General features: G+C 45.1%; 1 long non-coding RNA gene across 1 annotated transcript in view; it reads right to left on the bottom strand.

Moving 5' to 3' along the window:
* Nucleotides 1-27,238, bottom strand: part of LOC139060595 (uncharacterized) — a 49,257-nt gene that overhangs the window by 20,960 nt on the left and 1,059 nt on the right. The gene's annotated exons all lie outside the window — the stretch shown is intronic.

The raw sequence follows: 27,238 nt of genomic DNA, 5'->3' as shown, positions 1-27,238 counted from the left end.
CTGCTTATATAAAACTACGGCTGAAAGCATTGCAATCGCAAGTTCCAATCTCTCTCGCACAAGGCGTTGCGGACGTACGTGCTCGTGCTCATAAATCGTTAGTCCCGGTGGACGTTGACGAACACGCACTAACAAGGCGCGGATACAACGGGCACTGGCCAACCCTCTGTGTTTGGGAGGGCAGTATTGTGACGACATCTGGTGTGCACTCGTCACGGCTACTGCTATTGTTATTTCGGTGCACACCTTTGCGCTTTTCCACCTTTATGTCGTCACGTTTTCTTTTTCTTACTTGATTATACATATGACACATAAGACAACAGGAGCCAGTGCAAATATTAAGTAAAATCTGCTATCGCAAGTAAAATGTTTTGTTATGAAGCATTCCTTAGGCACACATGACACACATGAGTTCATGACACATACGCACACACATTGGTTCACTAGACAGCATAAGTCCTACATAGATATCGCAAGAAAGACAAGTGCGCTCTAAAGAAAATCAATTGCTGGCAAGTTGTCAATGCTTGAGTAAGCACTCGACGCCCTGTCTGCCAATGAACGTGAAACAATCCAACACTTCTGTCCATCTTGTTGCCGTATAAATAACTTTCCCTCCAGTGAGCAAATGTAACTCGAAGCCTAACCACAATGTCTTTGTTTGTTTGTTTGTTTGTTTGTTTGTTTGTTTGTTTGTTTGTTTGTTTGTTTGTATTGCATGAAGGCTCCTGAGCCCTGGCAAAAGTTATTTTAAAATATATTTGTTCTGTTTTTTTTTTCTTCTCTGCAAGCAGGTAAGCATGGTGCCCATTTTAGCAGACATGCAATTGCTAGCCCACTTATCTTTCTCTTTGTGATGTTTGCATGTATCTTCACGTGGTTAATAATGACAATAAAGTTATCTATGCTTCTAATTGTGTAACTGTGTAGTTATATGTGTTAAGTTATATGTTAAGTTATGTTATGCTATGTTATGTTATGTTGTGTTAGTTAAGTTAAGTTATGTTATGTTAACTTAGTTATGCATCGTCGGCAACAACCTAGCTGACAAGGCTGCCCGGTGTGCCCACGAAGATACAAAGACGCGTCCAACACCTTTGGCGAGGTCGGACGCTGCCAGAGCACTTCGCCTACTTGCGCGTAAGAAGTCCCAAGATCTCTGGACATCAAGTGGCTTCAATTGCAGACTACGTACACTGGACCCCACGCTACGGCTACAACTGCCATCTAGCCTTTCCCGCGGCGAAGCAACCTTGTTGTGTCGCTTGTGGTTGGGAGTGGCGTTCACGAACGCATACTCCTACCGTATGGGAATGGCCGAGAGCCCGATGTGCGACTCCTGTGGGTGCGAGGAGTCCATCGGGCACGTATTGTGTACCTGCCCTCGCTACGATGTCCAACGCCTCTCTCTGCGGGCGACTTTACACAGACTAGACTCGAAACCGTTAACCGAGTCAAAGATACTCGGACCGTGGCCACAACCATCACTGGCTCGAAAAGCAATTCGTGCACTAGTGCGGTACCTGAAGTGCACGGGCCTAAGAGACCGCTTATAGTGTCATAGTGTACGGTGTCCCTCCCACATGTACTCAGTGCTGACTCTCTCCCTTTCTTCCTCTTTCTATTCCCCTTTCCCCCACCCCCAGTGTAGGGTAGCAAACCGGATGCTGTTCTGGTTGACCTCCCTGCCTTCCCTACCCTTGCTTTCTCTTCTCTTCTCTTATATGAGTGCTGCCCACCCAACGTAAGTACCCTCACATGGAGGCCTTTAGGGATAATTTGGGTATCTTTAGGTGTGTGTGTGTGTGTGTGTGTGTGTGTGTGTGTGTGTGTGTGTGTGTGTGTGTGTGTGTGTGTGTGTGTGTGTGTGTGTGCGCGTGCGTGCGTGTGCGTGCGTGCGTGCGTGTGTGTGCGTGCGTGTGTGTGTGTGTGTGTGTGTGTGCGTGCGTTGTCAAGAATGCGCGAGATAAAAAGAATTGCACGTTAAAGTTGTTCTTTTTTGCTTATATGCTCACATAATTTTACGTACTTATTAAATTTCGGCTTCGAAGAAATGGTAACAGCCTTGTCACCGCCCGATGCATAGCCGATCCTCCAGGGTGGGTCGCACCATTTCACTAAGGAACAAGAACAAGCTGAAGAAGTCGGCTGCACAGAAGTCAACAATTCGACAGTGCGGTGTGTCGCTACATTGCTTCAATGCTAATCGAATTAACGTTTACATTCATCGCGACTTGAGTCTTGCCGCAGTTGTTTAAACCTTAGAAGAAGAATGGCCAAAATCAGCTACAGAATTGTGTCCTCTTTTTTATGAAGGGACACACATCGGCTAGTGCTTGAGGTTAACGGACGGGACTTCTTTATATACACTTCAGTTTAAGTGCGAGATCATTTTCGAGAGCAGTGAGGCTCGTTGCCTCTCTTTTAGCTGCTCGTTAAATAACGCCAGATGTTCGAAGTTATTATGCAGCCTTTCACTAAGGCACCTCTCGTAGCCCAAGTGTTGCTTTCATGACATTAAACCTCATCAATCAATCAATAAAACGAGTGCCAACTGTGCCGAGCCCAACGTCAAATAATGGTTGCACTAGAAGTTGCCATTGTAAATGACGCAGCGTTCATTAGGTAACGTGAAACCTGGCGTGACTTCGCCGCAGCCGCGCGCTTGACTAAGAAATAGCCTTCCCGTCTTCGTGTAAAGCAAGCAACATATACGAAGGGTCTAAGAGATATGCGCATAACACGAGACGTCCGCTGACTGCCGTGATTTGTATTCCCTGTAGGCATAAAATCATACACGCACTCAGCAACCAAAATCCGCTCTTTGGCATCCGTTTTGCGCGAGCTTGTTTATATGTGCGCGGCTTCGTGTATATCCATGATCCGGAAATGTTTGCGTTGCGCTGAGGGCGCTTAGAATTCAGCAAGCGAGCCCCGCGTCGTTTTCTGGTAACCTGGATTCGGAATACTGAAGAAACTATGGGGCGATCTGCGTCTGGCACAGCGCATCACTGCATCGATATGTTTACTGCCAAGAACGCTGGGTTGGGAGTGGTACTTTTGATTACCGTGTGATGAGTTATACCTCGTTGAAAGGGCTTATGAAGCGTCCCGATAGCTTAGTGGATATGGTGTCGCGCCACTGAGCTCCAGGTGGCGGGTTCAAAGCCGGCCGTGGTCGTGGCCGTGCGTTTCCATGCATGGGGGCGAAATAAAGAAAAACAGACACGTGCTTAGATTTAGGAGCGCGTTAAAGAACGCCGGGTGGTCAAATTCAACCCGGGTTCCACCACTACGGCGTGCCTCATTATTTTATCGTCGTTTTGGCATCTGAAAACCAATGATTTAATTTTTTGAGGGTTTATATAGGGCTGTCTACAATGTCCACGGCTGCGGTCATCTGTGTTTCACCGGATGAGTTTGTTTGCACGAACGCCATCGACTCCTCTTCAACGTTCGTTGCCTCTGTTAGTGCGCACACATGATGTCCAAGCTGTTATCTGACGCCACTGTCCGAGCGTTCTCCTGTTTGCCATTCAACTATGCTTATCCTACACCAACCCCCTGGCCCGTAATATATTGAGATGCAAATAGAGGACTTGTTGCAGTTTGCTGCCGACAGTTACTCAATTTCACTTCGTGATCATTACAAGATAAAAGAGAGAGAGAGAGAATAAACTTTATTCAATAACTTGAGCCAGCACTTCATTGCTCGAGGCAGATGGCCTCTAGGAAGCCATTGACCTGCGCTGCCAGCTTGGCCCTGTGCACCAGGCGTTGCTGGTTCTCAAGGTCCGTGCATGTCAACCGATCTCTTGGGTCGGTGCTGTAATGTTGTTTAGGCTTTGCAGGCAACCAGACCCCCATACCTCGCGGTGCAGGGTGCAGCACACATCGCGAAAAATGCAGTCGTGTTTACATGATGCCGGGTACATGGCGTGTAACAGTGTGCCGCGCGAGAATGTGCCTGCTTGGAGTCGTCTGCGTGAAGGAGTACATATTAGACAAAGAAATAAAAGAAAAATATGCAAAGCCTTACATTAGCTAAAACTTAACCAAACAATAAGGAAGTATAGCGGCACTAAGCGTTCAAGCCACCCCGGAAATGTTTCAGTTGAAGCTAAGCCCGCGGATGCCCTAGTTGTGCAAGTATGTTTCCCAAAGACTCACTAGTGAGGCCAAATTATGCACGGTGCTGTGTAGTCAATATTAATCACATGCGCCAACGACTTCGAAGAAGCATTTACGTGCTGTCATTGCTTTGCGATGTAGTACATGCCTTTGGTTGTCGTGGACCTAACACATTGGCAAGAACGCCAATGCGAGCCGGGTAACTGGAGTTCTGGCTCGAGTCACTGCCCATATGCGATGGGCATTCGAGGAGTGCGTGGTATGCGTCCTCGGCATCGTCGCCGAGCGAAAGTGTGGGAGAGGTCAAACGCTTGATTTGAAATAAAAAAGGTTTTGTATAAGCACTTCCGGGGCACCGACAACGTACAGCCCTTGTCACAAGTACACAGGGAGCTCCTTTGCCATAGGTAATGCCCGAACTTTTATGTCGAAATTATTGTCAACTGTGGGCTTCATCTCCATGTTCAGGACTGCGCGTGAACTGAACTCTCATGAACACGAACTCTCTTAAACAGTCTGTATGGCTGGCCTGGCGGTTGCAGGCAACACGGCCCGTATACTTTTGACAAAGAGTGCTCTTTCCTCACTCAATTATTTGTTTCGGCGAGACTCCGTCTTCCACGCGAGCCACGTGCCTCTCTCCAGGTGCGTATGCGTTGCAGCACGTAACGCGTTGGCAGCGCGCTCTGGCAGCAACCACGTGGCCGACTAATAGGATAACGACCGAACTTCGATCGAGTGCGCCGCAGCGAGGCCGAAGTGTGGTTAGCTTCTCAAGGAGCCGCTGCATTGCACCGAAGCAAATTCACTTTGCAGTCCCCGACGAGGCCCAGTCAAGACCCAGGGCAAGACGCCGCAGCACCCAGCCCGCATCCTTCAATTTCTTCGTAGACCGCGAGGACTATTTCGAGGTTTCCCCGACTATCTCAGAGAGTAGGTGGAGAAAGAGAGAAAATATGCAACAAACAAACGAACAAATAGAAAAGCAAATGGGCACAGAACGTAAGGAGCTGCCCACGGAGACCTCGGAGTAAGCGGATTACCTTCGGAAGCAGCCATCGGCGCATTGTTTATTCGGAGCTTAACCGAAAAGAATGAAGAAATATAAAAAGAAACGCATTCGATGAAATTCAGAAGATAGAACTGCGCCAGTTGGGAGAATTTCACGCGTCACGATGCTCAAGTCGGCTGAAGAGCGTCGACTTATGGCGTGGAGGAATAACGATGGTGGAAGCATCGGAGGACTAAGAGAATAAGTGTGTGGCGCTCCATAACAAACTCGATCACACAACGACGTAGGCAGTGCGTTCCCCGAGGTCGAAATCGCCCGCTTTTCTGTGTTTTGGCGCGCAACAAGCCATATATTTGCGTTTATCTCGTGGCCGAGGAATACGCGTGAACTTCCGACCAAAGCATGCGCATAATAATAGGCGTACGTATACGGATAGAAAACGAATATCGCGCCCGAGGGAGTAAATGTTACATCAAAATGACGGAATGCGGTAAACACGGCTTTTAGTAGGCACACGTCAAGACCAACGTCAAGTGAAAGAGAAATCTTGATGCCGGCAAGAATTTTATGGGACAATGCGCCAATGCTGAAGTCTTCAAAAAGGCCACTTAAGTTTGCTTGAGTCCATACAAACAATGTTAGAAACATTAAGAAGTTTCTCAGCCCACTACTGTTGTGCCAGCGTGCTGTATCAAGGTTATTAGGTAGATTATCTAGGCTCAAACAGCGACCTACCGTGGTAACGTAGTGGCTATGGCGTTGCACTACCAAGCCAGAGGAAGCGGGGTCGAATCCCGGGCTCAGCGGCCGCATTTCATTGAGGGGCGAAATGACGAAACGCCCTTGTGCCGTACATTGGGTACAGGGTAAAGAATCTCATGCAGTCCCAAATCAACCCGGAGTGCCACACTATGGCATGCCTCATAATAAAATCATGGTTTTGGCACGCAAAACCTAAGAATTTAGTATTTCTTTTGTTCCAACAGCGAACTTTCCAAATTGAATTGAATACGAATATTCAAGGCATTCGAATACGAGTATACTACATTGGCGTCCCGAACCAAATAACGAATGTTTTCTCGATTCGACGCATAATCAAATACAAATGCTGTGTTGAGTTGTTTGGTTTAAAAAAAAAATCTTATTTGGGTTATTTGACACGCCTGATGCCGTTAACAACAGGCCGTCCTGTCAACTGAGGTGCTTGAAATATGAGAAACAAATGAAAGGGCATCGAATCCTATGCGCGATATTACAATGACATCAATGAAACAAAAAAACAGCACGTCACCAGATGTGCGTTTAAAGCGTAAATGCTCGTTGAATGAGTTAATTGTGATACTGCAGCAACCACACGTCATTTTATGAAGAACGATGCCAACATGGCGACAGTGAATAGATAATAAATTGCTTTGCCTATAAATCCCGACAGCAAACTTGTGGACTATCTAAAGACGAAGAACAATTCTGAACGACTGGAAACTATTGAACAAAAGTTATCTGTTTCATGCTCAATTTTTCAAGAGTTGGCTGGCTCGCTATTAAATTCGGCTATCACCTGCTTAACAACACTGAAATGGGTGTGAGCCTGAAGAAAAATAGTGTTAAGTGCCCAAGAACTTAGCGTTGTTACTTTTTCTACGGCATCCACTAGCGAATAGTGCCAATCACGAAGCTGTCTGAAATCATCACTAGTTGGGACTCCGGTGCTAGTATCTGTGGAAGCTACCAGTAGGGCAATTCGGCCAGCCAGGGAATAATGAGCACTACATAGGTTTGCGTAAACAACCTTTGTATCTCCGTACTACAATCGGGTGGATGGCAACTTTTCCTTTCATCGTCCTTCGGATTTTAAACGTCTTTTTTGACTTTGCAAATCGATCGTTGTTGAAAACATATTCCGTTATGAGTACAATACTTCAAAATCATCATGCATGTGCGAAAAGCCTTGCCGTGTTTAGAAAGGTACGAGTGCTCTGGCAATGTAGAAAGATAAAGCGTACACTGTTAAAAACTTTTGCGGGAAAAAGAAAAGAGTGTGGCAAATTTTGTAACACATATTTTCTGTTCTCTTCTGTTTTCTCTTAGCGCACCTTTCTGTGCTTTCGCCAATATTATATGTTTATTGTTTTTTCCGTTAATCTTACAGAAATAACATTGTTAGATAGTTTCTTCTGTTAAGGCAGTAACATTTACTCTTCTCATGATTGCACCTTTAATGTCGTACGAAAGAGTCAAATGCTGGGATGTGGTTGTAACAGATCATACATATACAGATGAGCACGCTACATAGAACGCATGAGACGTGACCATACCCCTGACAAGACATCTGGCGCTAAGATACGTGACTCTTGGCCACACATCCGAGTATCCGCTGTGCAAGCTTATATAGCCATGCTATGAGCAGCGTCACTCAACCTGACTGCAGCTATAACTTAACTAAAAAAAAAAAACTAAGACCAATTGACTCATGCATACGAGATTATCTGCATATGCTTAATTGCTTGGCTGATGAAGCTGCACACAAATGCTTGTCGAGGATCGTTAAGAGACGAACAAATCTCGTTTCGCTCACATGAAAAAATATTCACTTTATTGTGCGGGGACCAATTCTGTTAAAACCAAGAAAGAAATTTGTCTTGTACCATAAACAGAAACACTCGTTATCATTTTTTTTTGTCTTTGTTTTCTTGAAATGAAATAATCTCGGCTTCTTCCCACTGAAAGACATTTTGTGTAGCAAAAATAGTAGTGTTCCGCTCTTTCTTTTTTTTCACATTAATTTTTGTACAGTGCACTACATGACGACAGAATAACGTTTGAAATCAAAATCAGGAAGATGAGGCCTAACAGCGTACACTAACCCTATTTCCCGTGGTAGCCGAACGATCGAGGCGCCAGAGTTATCCGAACCAATTTTTAGTAGGAAACGTTGCGGCAGCAACCACTAATGGCCCACAAGTAGCCTACCGTACTGTACAGCCATTATCTGAAACAACAAAGTTACGCAGAGGATAGAAGAGATAGGGCCAAGTGAGAGAGCATGCGACAGCTCTAGGATGCAACGTCCCCCATAGCTTCTTCTTGCCGCATACGTACGCCAGAAAGTTGCAAAGATCGTGGCTGCCCGTTTTTCACCCTCGCCTTTGTTTCAGCCAGCCTCCATTAGTCACGGCCCGTGCTGTGCAAGGCGAGACTTTCTGGATACCTCGACCCCTATACATCCAAGACACCGTGAGGCTTTTAGAAATAGTCCTCTCATCTTCCTTCTCATCGTGGTTCCTGTGAAGACTCTTGATGTAATTCAACGTGATCAAGTATTTGGGGAAAACAAGGCAAGAAACTACCGCATCTCCTCGAATGCAAGGGTACAGCCATGAAAGGATGTATAAGCCCTAAATAATTTTTTCACCAAATTAAGCAACTTGATTCTGTTCGAGCAACAGCTAGTCGATGTCGTGTCAAGTCTGCTGCGCGGTCGCGTGAATTTTCGAACTTTCGAAAAGAATAGCATGCTTCTTGAAAATTTCAGTTTTTTTATGTTTTCATGTAGCTTTCACTAACGTTAGTGACACCATATTTGAAAGAAGGAACAGCTATCTTTCTGCCGAATCACGAATCAGTGGAAGAAAGATCTAAACATCGTAATTATTTAAAAAAAACATCATTCAGGTTTTATCTTATTCGTAAGTCTTATAAACTTATTCGACAAGATGTCATCACTATTCTATTTGTATTTAATGCCATTGTTATGTAATTTGGGTTCGATTTGATTTCAATACCTTCTATTCAAAGAACCTTGACCAAACTGGAAAATTTATGCCTCATACCGATAGCGGGCCTTTGACGGTGACCCGAGCTGGGGCTTGACAGATTCCTCATCACGATGTCAATCTGAATGGTTGATAAATGTCGGTGAATGTGATTATTATTAGCAGTAGCGTACCTAATGGACAATAGGTTATATTTACATCCGAAATGCGCTTGATTTTTTTACGTTTTAGTTGATAACACGTCAGTTTACAAGTCAGTGGCACTTTCTGCGCCAACTTTTGCAGCTTTCTCGGTCAGATTAAATGATGACAACCATGGACATGAAAACGTCGGCGCTTAGGTTCGAAAAAACGCGGTATGCTGAAGCAACGGGACGGGCTATTCTGTCATCAGAGCTTGGAAAATGTTTGTGCAGGGCAATTTACAAACCCGGATACCGAAAACAAATAGCTCGAAAAAAAAAAAGAACTCACGCCTCAAGTTTCCACCCCCTTTCTTATTCTTCGTTTACAATGTATTCCGTTAGCAGTATATCCACAGAGAAAACAGGAAGAAAAGAAGAAAGGAAAGCTATGCAGAAAAACAGTACACTGCTAAAGGAACATTGATAGAAGCAGCCCCCATTAATCAATTAACGGGCTCATGCTTCAACCGAAATCCTGCTGCGCAGTGCAACGCTCTAAGTGGCCACGCCTTCTCGCTACATGGCCGGCCTCCTACGCGAGGAAAAAAAAAACTGTACACAGCTCTGAGGCAACGCTTGCGGAGCCCTTGTTTCTCTGTCACCTCTGAATCCATTCTTTATCCGCACGTCGTCACGGCTCCCTCACCCCCCGCGGCACACGTACGGACCCTACGGAAATGAACGCGCGCGAACTTGTTCGCTTTGTTTACTCAGTTCCCGTTGTTGTTCTACAGTCTTCGCACCGCCATGCCCCAATCACCGCGCTAGAGCTTTTGTATGCGAGATACCGTTTCGCGCATTGTTATTAAATTACGGCCCCTTCCACTCTGAGTACTTCCACGTTTCTTAGAATTTATTTTTGTTTACTCTTTGTCAGAGTTGGCTCTACTCCAAACTGCTTTCAGATGACCACAACCCTGAGAGCTCTTGAACGCGGCGGCGACTTTTGCACGCGCACTGTGCACCGGCTTGCGAAACGAGAATGAGATGGCGTCGCCGCCACCATTTCCTTGACTGTGCTGCTGCATACGATTCGGTTTAGCTCGTTGTTTTCACCTCGAAGATTGCTTTCAGGAAAGGCGGCCTGACCCTTTTTAAGTGTCCGACGCAGGAGCGGCGATGACGAGCAATGACAGACACAGCGCGAGAAGAAACCGAAGAAAAAGGTCTCGTGTCCAGCTGAGCTTGCACATTTGCCAGAGTGCGTGAAGATTGGTGCACATATAAAATGAGATGCAATAACAGAAAGAATGACGCATGCACGACCATCGTTCGATTACAGTTATATCCTCTTACGTGCTGCGTGGAGTTGCGAAAGTGGTGCTTTATCCTTTCCTGGTTTTGTAGATCGCCTACTTCCCTGGAACGTGACAAAGAAATGCATGACCGCCCTCACTTTCTATACTGAAGCATGCGAGTTTGGCGAAGAACATTCACCTATGAGAAATTAGAAAAAATATCGCGATTTCGCCTAAACACGATGCCACGACAGTGATGGCAAAGTATTAGACTATAACACTAAGCAAGCCTCGTACTTATAAGTACTATAAATCGCAGTAAACGTTCACTTACAAACTAAACAAGCGTGGTGTAACGCGCCAAAAGATACACCTGAACAGAGTTCCCACGACGACCGCGAGTACTCCTGCTGTTAACAGCGCAAAATGTAGACAAGAGACGAGACAAGCAGACACCACAAGCGCTGACACAAGTCAGCGCTTGTGGTGTCTGCCTGTCTCATCTCTTGTCTACATTTTGCGCTGTTAACAGCAGGATGGAAAACCAACAAGCCCAAGCTGCTATTCTAGCGCGAGTACTCGTGGTCACAACACTGGCGTGATGAAGAATGGAGGCAGCGCGGATCGCGCCTTATTTTCCCAAATAGAAAGTTCCATGTTGTCGCGCCTCCGAAACTCGGCCGATCACGTTACTGGACACGTGCGGAAAGAGAGCGCGCATCAAGAAACCAGCTAGCGCACACCAGCCTTCTATAGACTAGCGTTTGCGTGCTCGCCCTCGACTTGGCACCCGCCGAAGACCACGTGACCTCGACACGGCGCGCGGGCTGAGCGGACTCGGCTGTCCAGAAGTGCATTCGCTGTCGCACCCGGTAAATCACAGCTGGCATCGACTACTGCAAACTAGTGCTCCTATGACGACGACAGTGTTGTGAACGCGCCTCGAGTTTCTATATAATTGTTATCGCAATAGTAACGGCGCGCCTGTAAGTATAAGTGTGAAAAAGAAAAAAAAATGCAGAAACCATAGACGATTATTGCCAATGTAAACGTTTACCTCAAACTACTTCATGAACGAGCAAAGAACGAACGAGCGAGCGAGCAAGCGAGCGAGAGAGAGAGAGAGAGAGCGACCCAGCGATCGCTTTTGCTGTACAGTGCGAACATCTGAATCAAGCGTCTTTCCTTTCTTTAGATCACTATCAACATCTGCCACCGACCTCCGACCACCGACCAACCACGAAAACGCCCGAAAGAGCCAGAGAAACCTATTCGCTTAAAAAAAAAAGGTATAGGATAAGGAGGAACAGAAGAGATGGTTGTGACCGTGACCCTAACATCTGCCTTTGAAAACGCTAATACCAGATGGTTTAATTCGGTGAGGGTAGAGAGGCACCAAATGGCCGTTAGCGAGCACAGACATACATCAGGTACTCGATGAACTCCTTGAATTCCCAGCAGTCATACGCAAAGGTCACAGTCATTTCAATGCGGAAAGAGTATTTACAAACGCGATTGCGGCAGTGTTACCTTATTGGTGGGCTGTGGTTTCTACGAAAAGTAAGGCTAACAGACTTGTTCCACTAATCATTTCTATCCAGACTTATTCTATCAGTTAAAAAAAAATCACCAACGATTACGATACCCCCTAATGCGAAATTTTAGCGCTGTTCTATACGTGCTTTCGTTTCGCGATATATTGGCTATAGCGCGGGAAAATATGTTTCCTACGCCCTATGTAAAAACAGCGAAGTGTGTCATGACTGCCTCGCTAATCGGGAGATTTAAGAGGTAACGCGTGTGCGGCGCGTGGACGCGATTCATAGCAGCCGCCGCAGACAGTCCTCTGATCATGGAACGCTTTGCTTTCCATGTATGATATCGGTGGCGTCATCTGTGAACAGACAACGCACGCTACTGTGGCGCCATCTCGTAGCCGTCGTTACCAAGGAGCTCGTCTTGCGCGGCACTACGTTTTTCTTCACACACTTTCGTCATACCCTCCTCCTCCGCTTTCCTCCTCGCGCTCTCTTCGCTACCGCCGTCTTTCATCATTCACTGCGCTCCGCGTTCCCTCTTTCATCCTTCGCTGTGCTCGTTCGCTCGGCTCCGAGGCACGCCGACTCTCGCCTCAGGAATGGGCGCTCTAAAATGAGTGTCGCTTATTTTCATCCGACTACCTTTCGCTGCGGTTCACTGCTGTTCGCGTCGCGTTCTGTAGCTTTTGATGTTTAAATTTTGTCAAGAAGAAAGCATACAAGCCCCATATTTGGCTGAATAGGTCCAAATTCCCTGTCATTCTTTGTAACTTGCTTCTGACGACAAGTCTTGTCTGCAAAGGCCAATAAACCGGTACTAAGTATATCCGCCCTTTCCATTCTTGTCATTCCTTTGCTATATAAAATGCGACACTCGCTGTCCTAACTTAACTCAAGCGCACGGGCCTGTAATCTTCGCCTTAAGCTCAGTGATTCGGTACAATCAACTTTGCCGAGCTTAGCCACCCTTACATAGCTGGAAGGAGCGGGCGAAACAGGAAATGTGCAACGCTTGCAATGAAAACTGAGAATAACGGAGCGTTAACGAAAGGATTTGGGTAATGCAGCCCAACTTGGAGAATACATTTCTCTCACTTTTCATTTTCTTCGATTCAGCTTCGTTTGGGTATTCGTCCGCAAAGCCTATACTGCAACGGGAAAGAATGGACAGTGAGGCATTTGCATTTAAATTGGGTCACCGAGCACACCGTGCGGGGAAACGGTTAGCCCAATGGCGGCCTTCTTGCGAGGGATTTGCCGTCAATGAGGCAGCCAAGTGTGCACTGCAGCCTACATTCGTGCGCCTTTGCGTACGCGCACGATTTGACAGCTTTGTTGTGCTGCTATTCTCACAAAACTGCGAGCGGATCGTACGCTTAGTATAAACCTCCGCTTATACTGTCGCTCCTTCAGCGCTTTATTTGTTTCACTTCTGTTTCCATAATTCAAACCGGGTTCCCTTTATTTGACGCACATTTTCGGCGCTCTCGTAATAACGTGGCACCGCCATAATCAGGCCCCCGCCATGCCCACTTCGACATCTTATATGCCAGAAAGTGTGCAGTGTTACATGTCACTAAGCGTTTTTTTAATGCGAAAGCATTATATGTCCCACGGGCCAGAAAATCCGGCATGAGAAAGCAATGGTTGGGAAAATATGGCCGATGGCGCAAAAAGTAAAAACACGTAAAGAAATGCTTGGATGGACGTCAAATTTCTCATGGAGGTTCCTGTAGACACAGTAAATTACGGGCTTTTACGAGAAAATTGCGTGAATTTGGGTCTGGTTGAGATTCTAACCCGGGCCGTCGGGTTCGATGAGCACGCGCCTCCGAAGCCTCGACGGCGCCATGGTTCTGGCTCACTAAAGCAGTGCCTAGCGCGTACTTCATTGCACACGACCCGTCGCAGCCATCTGGCAGCGGCGCTAGAGTGGAATAAGGCGGATCAAAGTGTTTTAGGATGGAGTATGAGCGGTACAAATCACAGCAATGTAGATTAAGATGAAGTCCCTAAATTTCCTGCTTTCTTTAGTGTAGCGATATCCGCCTCCTATCCCAACCCCCTCTTACACGCAGCCGGCGTCGGCCGCCGTGTTCTTCCTAACCTCCTGAAGCGGCGTCTCCGCTGCTTCTGTACAGACACGCTGCCACCGCAGTACGAATCGAGCACGCGCGTGATATGTACTTAGGAAGCTATGCAGTGAAGGTGGAAACCATGCTTCGCGTGAATACAAGGTGTCAAAAGGCGGTCGCGGCAGATATGCACAACTAACCATATTAAATGTGCCAAAACTGAAGCACCTACTAGGAAGTGCGAACTGCTGAAAGTGTAAACCGCTGCGATGCGTCTCCGCACGTTCCAGGCGCTGCAACACGACATTTCCGAGTCTGGTCGCGCCGACCCGCAGAGAATGTTTCGCACAAGGAAAATACTAAAAGATAAATGGGCACAGAAACACTGCTCACTAAATGCGTCTTCAGCCCCCCTTAAGTTTGCTCGCAGCAGCATGCAAGTGACTGCGAGGGGGCAGGGGGGGAACAGCGTTACGAACAACATGGCTGCCGGAAATGAGCACCGCCCAATTAGATTGGTCGGCGGCGCTTCAAAGCATCTCGCTATATAAAAAAAGCAAAAAGTATCTAAGGACTTTGGACTAAGGTAGAGTTGTGAAGGGAACGTGACAATGTATGACGTTACGTATCATAAACTTAACCAATTAATTAGAGAAGTTATAATGCTTTCGCATTCAAATCACCTAAGGAAACCAGTGATCGTCATGTTTTATTTTTCGGGAGTTGGTGAAGCGGACCAAGTGAAAGGCTATAGTGCACAATTTTTTCGAACAGCGCCCACCATGTGAGGTCAATGCGACAGCTACACGCACTCTCGAGGCATAGGAGCGTAGATGCTTAACAGTTGCCCGCATTAAACCTTCCTCTTCCTTTCCATTTCAATTTTCGGCCTTGCATTAAATTTTGTGCGGTTAGCCACGTTCACACGACTAGAGTTCCTGGTACTGCGAGAGTTCACAACAAATAACAAATATACTTCGCAAGGGAAAGGTGGAATTACAGAAGGATATAAGATGTCTGCAATATACTCCATTCAAATGCTATTAGCACGCTGTCGCGCTTTATTAGTAATTGCTGCGCACAGATGCATTGAAAAAAAATGACAACCATTCCACTCTGTGAAGATGGAATGGCAGCGAATGCTGACGACAGTCAGAGCTCTCAAACAAAAAGCAAAGTGCTTTCGCTGGTTGTCTCTTTTGCTTTGCGAGTTTGGCGTCATTCTTCGCTCGGAAGTGCCTGGGCTCGCGATTGTCGTTTTCGTTCAGCAACGCGGGAGCGCGCGCGCGCGCGCTCCCGCGTTGCTGAACACACGCACACACGCACACATGCACACACACACACACACACGCACACACACACACACACGCACACACACACACACGCACACACACACACACACACACACACACGCACACGCACACACGCACGCACGCACACACACACACAAACACCTCTGCCATGTGACTTCATGTGACTTTACCACATGACCAGCGTCCCGCACTTAACATGCGCTTCTCCCCACTGTGACACTTCTAATGCAAATGCATAAAAAGCCGCAATCAATGTTTTATGTCGACCTCTTCAGCTCTTTCTATGGCCTGGAGTTGGGTGTCCAGGCTAGAGCTGTGCAGCACCGCCTCCCGTGCCACAGTTGAGGGAGAGGCCATCAGGTTAGTAGGAGGCTTGTCCTCCTCGCAGTCCCATATAATGTGATTCACTGTTGCTAGTTTCCCACAGCATCTACAGAGTGGGCTTAACCGTGGGGCAGCGATGCGCAGCCTGTGTTACGGGCGAGAAGGAGAGGCGCGCTTGCCTCGTCGTCCCTCCACCTAGTGCGCGCTGATTTCTCCCCCTCCCTCTACTTCCGCGTGTGTGCGTGTGCGCGCGCTCGTGTATGTGTAGAAAAGCAATCTAGGATATACCATTGATTGCCACACAATACTTTCGTTTTCGCTCGGACGAAAGCTCCGTTTCTAGCTGTTCCGATGCTTCAACATTTGCCACCCAAGCGAATGCGTGCCACACAAGCGCATGTAGTGCTTTTACGTAAATCCCGCCAGCAATCAAGGCTGCCTCGGACACTCTGAGATTTAGTCGCCGCCTATGATCGAATACACGCAGAGCCGCATAGTGTTTGAGACGAACGTTCGACCCAGCTACCACGAATCCCGAAGGCTAAAATAACCTAGCGTGCACCGACGGCGCCATCTGTGGCACGACGAAGCAAGGTTGCGAAGTTGGCGCTTTAAAAAAATCGTACAAAAAATGTTGCACAAAAATACCTCACGTGACCTGATCCTAGGCGCCTAGGGAAAAATACCAAACAACGCGCGGTTCGCGAGGGACAGAAATCACGTCGAGAACGAACACGCCTCGACGTCACTTGGCGCCACCATCGTGCCTTCTCGAAAATCCCTAAACGATCCTGTTTAGGGATTTTCGAGAAGGCACGATGGTGGCGCCAAGTGACGTCGAGGCGTGTTCGTTCTCGACGTGATTTCTGTCCCTCGCGGACCGCGCGTTGTTCAACGTTGTTTATGTCATTGTGCTCGTGTTGCTTGTGTGTTGGTTGTAGGTTCTGTGTTACTTGGCTGAAAGCCGTGAGTAGTGGTGGTGAGGCAGTGCGGCCACAGAATAAAGGTGCGGCTTTGGCCTCGGTGAGCATTTGCCAGTTCACAGATATGTGCTCCCGTTTCGGTCTCATTAGCGGTTGTCGTGGGATTGTTGTGTGTTCCTTGCCTACTATGAAGTGCCGATACTAATACACAGCTTGTTCACGTTCTTCCATGCGAGATGTCATTTCATGACGATCGAGTTGAAAACGAGGCATACGTCTGTGTTCTTTGTGTTTGTGTGTTGTAAGTTACTTTCTATTGTGGAAGTTCTGGCAGTCTTATTACGAAGGGAGTACGAACGCAAATATATAAACATATTTCTGTGTATGTCTGAAATTTTGAATTACCCATAATACCGGCTGATAAGTGGGCTACCATTACGACTCATAAGTGGGCTACACGGCCTGTGTGAATTAGCTACCTTTTGTTGCAACGTTCTTCCGTGTGGTAGACTGATGCATGGTACGTGTTTATTTTTGTACTGTTGTAAAAAAAACCATTTATGTTTATTGACTCAATACAAATGTCCTGCTTCTTCACTGCTGTACATCTTAGTAGCGCTGTGAAGCCTGCGAATCTATTGCGGTGAAGCATACTAACAGTGGGAGGGGGCTGCTCTTACCCAGCATAGTATGTCCTCTTATTAGGCGACCTGGTGTGCGAATTGTGACAGAAGTCTATGGGTGCGCGAGTGTATAATTAAAGAACAGTGATTCCGTACAGTGACAGTCGCCCCTTTAAACTTTTAGTATGCTTCACCGCAGTACTTAGCCTTCACCGCAAAATATTCGTGTACTACGAGGAAGGTAACTTTAGAAAGCCCAATTATGCAACGTTTTCTGTAGCTTGCTGCACCGCAATACAGAAGTGTGATGCGTGAAGCGCATTGATAGTGGGTGGGCGGTGGAAATAAGCATCGTGCAGTAAAGCATATTAGGAGTGGAAAAGGCACGTAGGTTTACACTGTGGTCGTTATTTTCAAAACCCTACACTGTGCTCAATACACTGTGCTCGTTATTTTCAATTGTGATATAATTTGGAAGTGCACCTGCGCTCGTGGTAAGCTTTATTGACAACTTTTTGTTGTAATAAGTTTCACCATATTACAAATTCATATTGCAGGGAAGCTTACTGAAGCCCATTCGCCATTATGGAATGCGTTATTCACCTTCAATGCAAAAGCACAATGCAGATTCAGGACTAGGCTTTTGGCTGAACTGCGTATGCGTTTTAAGTATTGATTTCTTGTTCATACGTGCACTGGTATATTACTCTAAACTGGAGGGCTGAAGTTGATATGGAAGCGCAATTTTTAATAAAGGGACACTAAAAGCAAACATTTACTCAATCTAAATTGATAGATTAGTGCTCGAGAGTCTCTTAGGTGTCAATATTATTGTGAGCAGAGCCTTAATAATCGAGAAATTGAGGTAAATGCAGGACGTGATTAGAGGCTCCCCCGGGACATTCAAGTACTTGCCCGATGACGAAAGCACTCCTCAGTTAAATACTGTCCCTAGTACTCAATCACTCGTTGCAAAAGACATCCTTGTGTTGTATAATAAGACTAAATGAAACGCTACTTGTCCATTTATATTCCACTTTTAGAAAAAAGAACTAATTTAAGTTACCCTTCACAACGACGCGGGCGGTTGAAATGTTTCCTTTTCGCTCTTCCCGAGCCGCCCACGCTTTCGCACTTCAGTAGTTTCGTTATGACGTAGTGCAATGCTGGTTTTGCTGGCTCAAGAAACTCGCACAAACTGCAACTGGCAGAGAATTCAACTTCCATGTGATGTCGCAGGATGGCCGAACAGTCTACGCCACTTGACCAAAAAGGAGCTGCAGCGGCGAATCCATCGCTCTGTCTGCTCCTCCAATTGCCTCGAGAAGGTCAGTAGGTGCCTGCAGTGCCTGCAGTAGGGCCTGCAGTATATTCAAATAAAAAAAAAAAGTCTGCTCCTCAGAATTGCCAGGCTGTTGCCTTTGCCAGAATGTTCACGCAGCGGATGATCCACAGTGTCCAAAAAGGTCCGATGAGATTAGAATACTGAAAATATACATCAAAACAGGTGCTACAGAGCCGACGCATATGCATTCTTAGAGCACAGGAAGCATACATACGCTGATGTAATAAAATAAGCCCATCCGGAGAAATAGAAAAAACTATTCAGTAGTCGCAGCTGTGGAGAGGGTATTGAGTGGCGTACTAGATCACCTACTGACCGCCTCTTCTGGTGCACTATCCTAAGTTCTTTCGGCCAAAGTGCATGTCCCTCAATTTTCTACAGTTATGAGCTCGCCTTCCCAACTTCTTTTACCCTCCTACATACCACCAGTGCCCCCCGTTTCGCGTGAATCACCTAGAATGATGCCAACCGTAAGTGACCTCGTTAGCACGTCTAAATCAAATTTAGCACTGATGTGGAAATGGCGAATGTGGCTCAGAAGCGCAGGGCTTCTCATTTCTCGCCAACCAAACATGACCATTCTCATACAAAAAGCAAGAAAGGTTCTCCAAGCAGGAAACAGGTTGACGTATTGAAAGATGCTGTTGCCTCTTCTATCTTGGAGTAATCATGGCTGAATTAAAAATTCTTCAATGGAATTGCCGCTCTGTATTGTCTTCTTCAACTGATATTCGACGCCTTATGACCTAAGACCCAGACATAGCGCTTTTATAAGAATCTTGCCTGACACCTGTCAAAACATTTTCTTTTAACCGTTTTGAAGACTTACTATGGTGCCCTCAAACATTTTTCACAGGGTTGTTATACATCAAGAAATCACGAATCCGGAATGTGAACTGTTGGCAATTCCCAGATGTGCTCCCGCTACCATAGTAAACGTTTACTTTCCTACGGGTGTCCGTAGAACAGACTACTTTGATGGTTTATTGAGTAAATCGGACGGAGTTGTCATCGCAGGAGACTCAAATTCACATCACATCACGTGGGCTACGTGGCGCTCAGTTACGAGTGGTGATCTGTGGTCACGGTTATCATCAAAAAATGTTCGCTGCCGTAGACGGCCTGTAACATTTATGTACCGAGGTTCAAGATCCGTGATTGACCTAACTCTGGCAGCTGCTGGAGATAGCAAGTCATCATGAACGTGTCTAGATAGTGGGATTTCCAGTGATCATTTCATTATCCTTTTTATAATGTGTTTCCCACAGAGAGTCAGTGATAAAATGTTGAAATGTGTCAACAGCGGTAGATATAAAAAAAAACGCGAAATCTGCTATTAACTCATTAACTTCCCCTGATAAGGCAGAGCGTGCGCAGCAGGTTCTGATATGCCTGATTAACGCAACAGAACGGTCCACATTTACTATAGGAGTTTCTACTAGAAACAAAAAAGGTTCTCCGTGATGGACTGAAGAATCTGAAAGGGCATATCATCTTAGGAAAGCTGCGTGGAAGAGCCTTCTTCATAAGCAGAGTACCCTAAATTGGTTTAATCAAGCTTTATGCGGCCTCCTTTAAGCGGACAACTGCGAAAGCTAAGGAAGATTATAACGCCAATGCAAACACTTACTTATCTGACCCAAAAAACAGGAAACGCCCTACACCGATTCATGGAGCACAACAAGAAACCTTCTGTCAGCCATATTTCTAACTCCGTTGTATTGATCCCAGTGGAAGTTAAGACTAATCTTGATTGCGCAGCACGTGGCCTTGCATTGCAATTCCAGGCACAGCGCGCAGATGTGTTCAAAATGACGACACAGTGCATTGGCTTTGAAAAGTCAACTCTTCGGAATTTCTATCTGTCGTAGCTTGTAAGAGATCAGCAGCTCCGGGCTATAATGGTATATCTGTTAGCATGCTCAAATTCTTGTCAAATAACTTTACGGGAGAGTTGTTGAATATTGTGAATATTTCCATTGAGAGAACATAGCTACCTGACGAGTGGAAGATAGCTAAAACTATCTTGCTTCTAAAGAACACCGGAAAAGGGCTTGATTTGGACAACATTCGACCAATCGCTGTAACCTTTAATATGGTAAAATTAATTGATAGAGTTGTTTATAATCGTCTATTAGATGACATGTTTAAAGTTAATGCGTTTAGCCCCGCTCAGATTGGGTTTCGCAGCGGTTGTTATATTTGGTCCGTGCATATTGTTTTAGAAAGCAAGATACGGTTAGCTAAATGAAACAGAAGTTTCGACCTTTGTAACATCGGATGCTGCCTTGAGCCCTCCATCGTTTATCATCGCTTGTATCAAGGAGTCCTTGCACGGCAGAACATTTTTCTACACAGATGGAACTCATCATTCTGAGTGGTTCTCCCAGACCAGAGGTGTACCGCAGGGTTCAGTGCTTTCCCCACTGTTGTTTAATATACTACTACATTATATTCCAATAATGCAGGATGTTATGGTGCATGCGTATACGGGTGATACTGAATTCTTCGCTTGCGCTAAAGATATTCACATGTTTTACCAAAAGTTGCGAGCGTATTTAAACCTTCTTGTGGTCTGGCTGGATAACTTGCACATGGTTTTAACATTAGTAAAAGTGCCCTTCTTGTATTCCCTATGCATCAATCGGCTTTCTTATCCTTTGTGTATCAAAATAAACTAATTCTACGGGTACCTATGAGGTACCTGAGAGTCATTTACGATCCTGACCTAGATTGGCGTCCTCATATAAAAAAACGTTGTGTGAAAAGGTAAAATCGCTCTTGGTCGGTGGACGAGAAAATGCAACAGGAAGTTTGGTATGCGTAGTGATACCGTACTCTACATTAATAAAGGAAAAATTAGACATGCTCCCATACGTAGCTAAGTGCTACGAAGGAAACCCATACGGTTTCCTCGAAAGAAAAAGCTATGCATTTGAAGAAAAATTCGCCCTGGTCCGGGACTCGAACCCAGTACCACCGCCTTTTCGGGGCAATAAATTACTTTACATTTATCGCATTTATGTAAGACCCGTTCTGGAATTTAGTTGTGTGCTGATATCTGGCTCTCCAAATTATAAGTTGCAACCTTTATTTACGATAAAGAGACGCACCCTACGTCAGTGTCTTGGAATTCCTAAGTATGTCGCGATCTCTGTACAGTGTTTAGAAGAAAACATGTTAGATTTAGCGTCGAGATTTCAGCTGCTCACGGTAAAAACTTTTAGTAGAGCATACGAACATGTTTACGGGACAAGTTGCCCGGTGTTTGTCGCACAACCGGCGTTATTTTTGATTCTATGTGGCCAAGATACAAGCTCCCCTAAGTCGTGTTTACGCAGACACTCTTATCAAATATAAAAGTTCTTTAAAATTATGGGGTTTTGCGTGCCAAAACCACTTTCTGATTATGAGGCACGCCGTAGTGGAGGGCTCCGGAAATTTCGACCACCTGGGGTTCTTTAACGTGCACCTAAATCTATGCACACCGGTGTTTTTGCATTTCGCCCCCATCGAAATGCGGCCGTCATGGCCGGGATTCGATCCCGCGACCTCGTGCTCAGCAGCCCAAAAAAATCAACGTTAACTTACGATCAGTTCAATATGCCACTTCAAAAAAAAAAGACATGTAATACTTGTAAGTTTGATAACGTCTTTCCAAAGAATGCTCAATTCATAGCCACACAGACTCTAGTAGCATTCTTGAATGAGTATCTGGAAGATTTTATCTCTTACAACATTGTGTCCACGGACGCCTTACTAAAAGATGAGGAATCAGCAGTAGGCTTCTGCCCTTGAACACTATCATGAAGCTTTGCTATCCGTCTTCCCAATTACACTAAAATTTATGTTCCCGAATTCATGGCCATATGCATGGCCGTATACAAAATTCCAAAAAAACAGGTCATGCAACATATTGCTTGCCTGTCAGTACTTATGTCGCTAGAAAGCACAAATAATTCACTATTGGAGCGATCGCTACACTTTTTTATTCCGCATCGTGTTAAAGAAATTCGGTTTTTGTGGATACCTGGACATTCTACACTAGCACTTAATGAGATGGCAGGCCGCTTGGCAAAGGCAGCGCTTGGTGGACCAGTGAGTTTCTTTATACCCAGCCTCACTCTGCTAGCGGCAACAAGATTTCGAAGGCGAGAACAAGTCCTAGTTAGAAAAAATGAGCCCCTCCTTGCTGCACCGTATTACGAACATTTAGCGTTCACCTTGAATGTCCGGTCTTGTCCCTCTCGGCAATGCGAAGTTTCGATTACACTATTACGATGTCGAATACCGCAACTAAATCTGTACATGAGGAGGTGTGGGTTCGCACCATCGAATCTTTGTGCATCATGTGGGGATATAGAATCACTGCACCATTTCCTCCTATTTTACCAAAAATATTCCGAAAGAAAGACCTACTTAGAGCAGTCCCTGTGTGTACGGGCCTCCCTCTCTCGGTGATAAACATTTTATCTTTTGGGGCAAGTAGCCTTGGCCGAGCCCTAAAGGAAGTGTGCCAGATAGTATATGAGTACGTCATTGCGTCTGGGAGACTCTCATGTTGAGGACATTTTCCTCATTATTAACACTGAATAGCGTTATTTTCATAATATAGCATCTTAGTCATAATTGGCATGACCACTATTCAAGAAACAGAAGCAGGAAATAATTTATATTTACTAATAATTGAATACGAATACTATAGATTAATAAATTAACAAGAAGCAAGAAGTTCTAGTTATGGTTCCATTGAGAACTATGGCCAATCCCCCACTCGCGGGTACGTGCCAAGATTTGAAGAAAGAAAGAAGAAAAATAATAAGAAGTAAGACGTGTACCACAGGGTGCCACTCTTTCCCCTATCTTATTTAACATTTTCCTAAGTACGATTCGTTTGTATCCGGAAGTACATGTTTATGTTTATACGGACGATATAGCATTTTTTTACTTCCGCAAATATTATACATTCACTGCACCAGTCGTTGCAGAATTACTTAGGAATGCTGGAGACATGGCTAAAGGGGTTATAAATGTTAAATATTAGCAAAAGTGCGGTACTAGTCTTTCCGTTACCTGCACAGGTGCATATATATTTGCAATACCGCCAGCAAATCATTCCTCAAGTTGGCGCAGTCAAGTACCTTGGTGGTATTTACGATAGCAGGCTCGCCTGACGCATTTGCATTGAACATATTAAAACAAAGGCAGAACGTACCGCAGCTATGCCCCGCCGGCTGAGCCACCATCGCTTTCGACTACGCGGGGATGCCTTACTGATGGTATATAAGATGTGCGTTCGGTCCACATTAGAATTCGGCTGAGTAATATTTTTCTGCGGTCCCGCTTACAAAATTAAACCTGTCATACATTTATAAACACAAGCTCTACGACTGTGCCTCGGGCGACCTGGATTCATTACTAACACTGTTCTAAATAAGGAAGCTCAAATACCCACCCTAGATTGCAAATTCCGCATGCTTACGGTTCAGACATTTTTAAATATTTATGACTTTTTACACAGTATGTATTTATCACTGAACCGTCTGAGTTTTTTTAGCTATCGTGGTCGAGATTACACAGCCCTCAGATAATATTTGTGCAAGGATAGTTACAACAATTGGATGTGTCCATACGTCAAGTATGCCATGCAAATCGCGCCGTACCAGACCTCAAAACTGAGTTCGAGGACATATTTCGAAATCATGCTAAACTATTACGAACCAGCCATTTAGTTAATATCCAGCTAACCATTGACAATGTAATAGGTACTGACGCTCCTCTGTGCAATGAGCAGGCATGAGAGGTGATCTTCTCTGAATCTATTCAATGGTCTCTCTTTGCCTTACCGACTTTAGACCCACATTTCAGGCATAATTATTAGCGAATACATTAGCGTTACGAAAGCTTCCTCAAAATGGCCCATTAGCTGCTATTGTGACCGACTCACTATCTGTATGCACAGCACTTACTGCATCTTCAAATTCAAGAATTCAACGAACATTTTGTTTTATGGTACCTCCGTACTTACGGAAAATGTGTTTGTTTTGGGTATCGGGAAATCGCGGGTTGCACTTGAACGAAATGGCTGATTCACTCGCACGAGCATCCCTCAATGGCCCTGTGTTGCCGACATCAGCTTATGTCACCAGAGCTAGGTACAGAAATTTCTCTATATTGCAAAATTCTGCAATATCCATAGAGACATCTTCTGAATTCCACCATGTTGTCTTCTCATGCAATAATAATTGGTGTCCTTCAAGGCAATTGGAAGTGTTCTTTACGAAATTGAGATCTATACCTCCTCTAAATCTTTACTTACACAGGTCTGGCCTCACTATGTCCCCTCTGTGTTCTTCTTACAATGCGCCAGAACCTATCGATCATTACTTTCTCTCGTGCTGCCGATTTTCTAGACAAAGAAACTTCTTAGAAAACTTATTTACCAAATTTGGGCTATCGCTAACCCCGCGAACCATTCTCTCTCTCTTTTGGGGTGACTCCACAGGGATCCAGCCACAGGCATGCTTTTCTTGCAGTTTACAATTTTATTAGAGAGACAAAAAGAGTACCTTGCTGAATTTCTAAAACTATCAATTGTTTCCATTATTTAATTTCTTTATGTTAACTTACTTTATCAAAATTATTCACAATGCTTTTATTAAACTTCTACATCACATTTCTTTAGTCCTGCGCTCTACTATTCCAATCTAGTTTTGTTTTAATTCGAAACATCCGGAAAACCACCTGCTTCTTGACAAATCCCCCCCAGTGGGTATGCGCCAGTGTTTGGGAGACAAGACAAGACAAGACAGGAAGGCAGAGCGTCCATTTCGCAGGAGAAGTCGTTTTCTTTTTTTTTTTTTGAGAAGAAGAAACATCTATTTTTGTAAGTCAACCTGCTCTTTGTTTCTTTCGAGCGTACTTTTTCCAGGGAAGCTATATATGGCTAGGTTTCTGTTTATTTCTGCATGTGTAGAAGAGGTTCGCGTAGATTTTAAACAATTTAAACATTTACAAAACCAACGTGTTAAAGATTACGCTCCTGCGAAAAATTTACACCAGCAGCAAAGAAGAATACACCTCATTACTGCTACTGTGTGTGGTTGAGCTCTGTGCCACCAGGCGGCTGCACCATGCAGACCTTTCACATTTGTGCTTCTGCTCATCCAGTGAAACGACACGGTCAAACGGTCAGTTCCTGTCTCCTTGCGTTAGCGTTTACCCTAATACAGGACTCGCGAAACACTATTGCGTTAGTAATCTTCCGGTGTAAAGTGATGGCTGCAAACACGCAAATCCTGGCGCCGATCGGATAGCGGCAGTCCGATGTGCTGCAGCCAGTCCGCTCGTCTGCTGCCTTGCAGAGGGCCACAATGTCTCAACTTGACATATTGCTAGTCGCTACGTTTGCAGTCCACAACGCAAGAAAGCCGAATCATAGTACAAGCGAAAAGACTGAGACCTACTCTGACCGCGGAACTCTCGTCAAAATGGAGCACGTTGTAACACAAGACGACGCTTGCTTGTGCCGGAAGTGCTTCAGTGAAGTGAGAAATTGTTCTTGTCATTCTCTTTCTGTTACTTTTTTTAGAGAAACAAATTAACTAATATTTCAACTATTACGAACATCACTTGTTCGTCATAAAGATGAAAAAATTATCCATGAGGCGCCCTGGGCAGCCAATCTGATAGCTCGCCCTACTGACGTCAATTGACTGATTTATGTCATATGGGTAGGGCGGCTGAAAATTCCACCGAGCAGTGTGCTGCGATCGGCAGCGATGTACATATTTAAAACCTTATAATGAATTACACGCTTTATGCGGAGCACTTAGATGCGTCAATTAATTATCAGGAGGACCTACTCTATCGACTCACTACGCTTGTAAAAGATCGTTTCAGGGTCCCTTTAGGAGCTCAAATCGTCACAGGCACATGCGAAAAAGCTCTGAATGCGTGCCAGTACACTTATTAGCCATGTCGGTGCTCGTACTACGACAGGAGATGGCGAGCGTACGCGTGTATATTTAAGGAATAGATACTGCGTCCCGTGAAAATTGCCCCTTCCGACGCTTATGTTTCACTGCAATACTATTACATATGCTTCAGTACTTAACATTGCAGTACTAAGGCGAAGATAACTTTCAGGAACCTGCCTTATGGAACGCGCCGTGCTTTCCGAGCTTCGAAGCTAATAGAGAGGACCACAAAGGCGGAGTCGCGTTGCTGACAGTTGCGAATTCTTTCAATGAAAATCACGGCACCAAATGGCAAGAAGCTTAAGAGGAAGCTTTAGCTCCGGCGCTCTTATCTAAATAGATGTAAAAGGAGAATTCGTCTTTCTCGGCAACCACTGCACCAAATTTGACAGGGTTTATTACACTTAAAAGAAAAACTTCAAATCTAGTGACTGTTGGTTTTGGATTTTTTGATTTAGATTGTCAATGTTTTATTAAAAATTGTCAAAAATATAAATTTTCAAAAAACGAAACTATGAAGTTTACAAATCACTATCAAGTTTACTATCAAGTTTACTATCAAGTTACCAAAATTCATAATACAATTCTGTGAATTGCGCCTCATAGTACATCTAAAGCGGACAAAATTGATGTCACACAGGAACCTCAAAAAATTTAATAATGTGGAAATGCAGCTTTTGCAGAAGCCTTGTATACAACGCAAGCAATTCACGTAAGAAAAAATATGACAGATGGAATTTGTCCGCTTTCAATGATCTAATGTGTGCCGTTTACAGAAC

The sequence above is a fragment of the Dermacentor albipictus genome, chromosome 5 (assembly GCF_038994185.2).
Source record: "Dermacentor albipictus isolate Rhodes 1998 colony chromosome 5, USDA_Dalb.pri_finalv2, whole genome shotgun sequence".
NCBI classification, from domain to species: Eukaryota; Metazoa; Arthropoda; class Arachnida; order Ixodida; family Ixodidae; genus Dermacentor; species Dermacentor albipictus.
The sequence above is the reverse complement of the archived record's forward strand: the minus strand, read 5'-3'. Positions and strand labels throughout refer to the sequence as shown.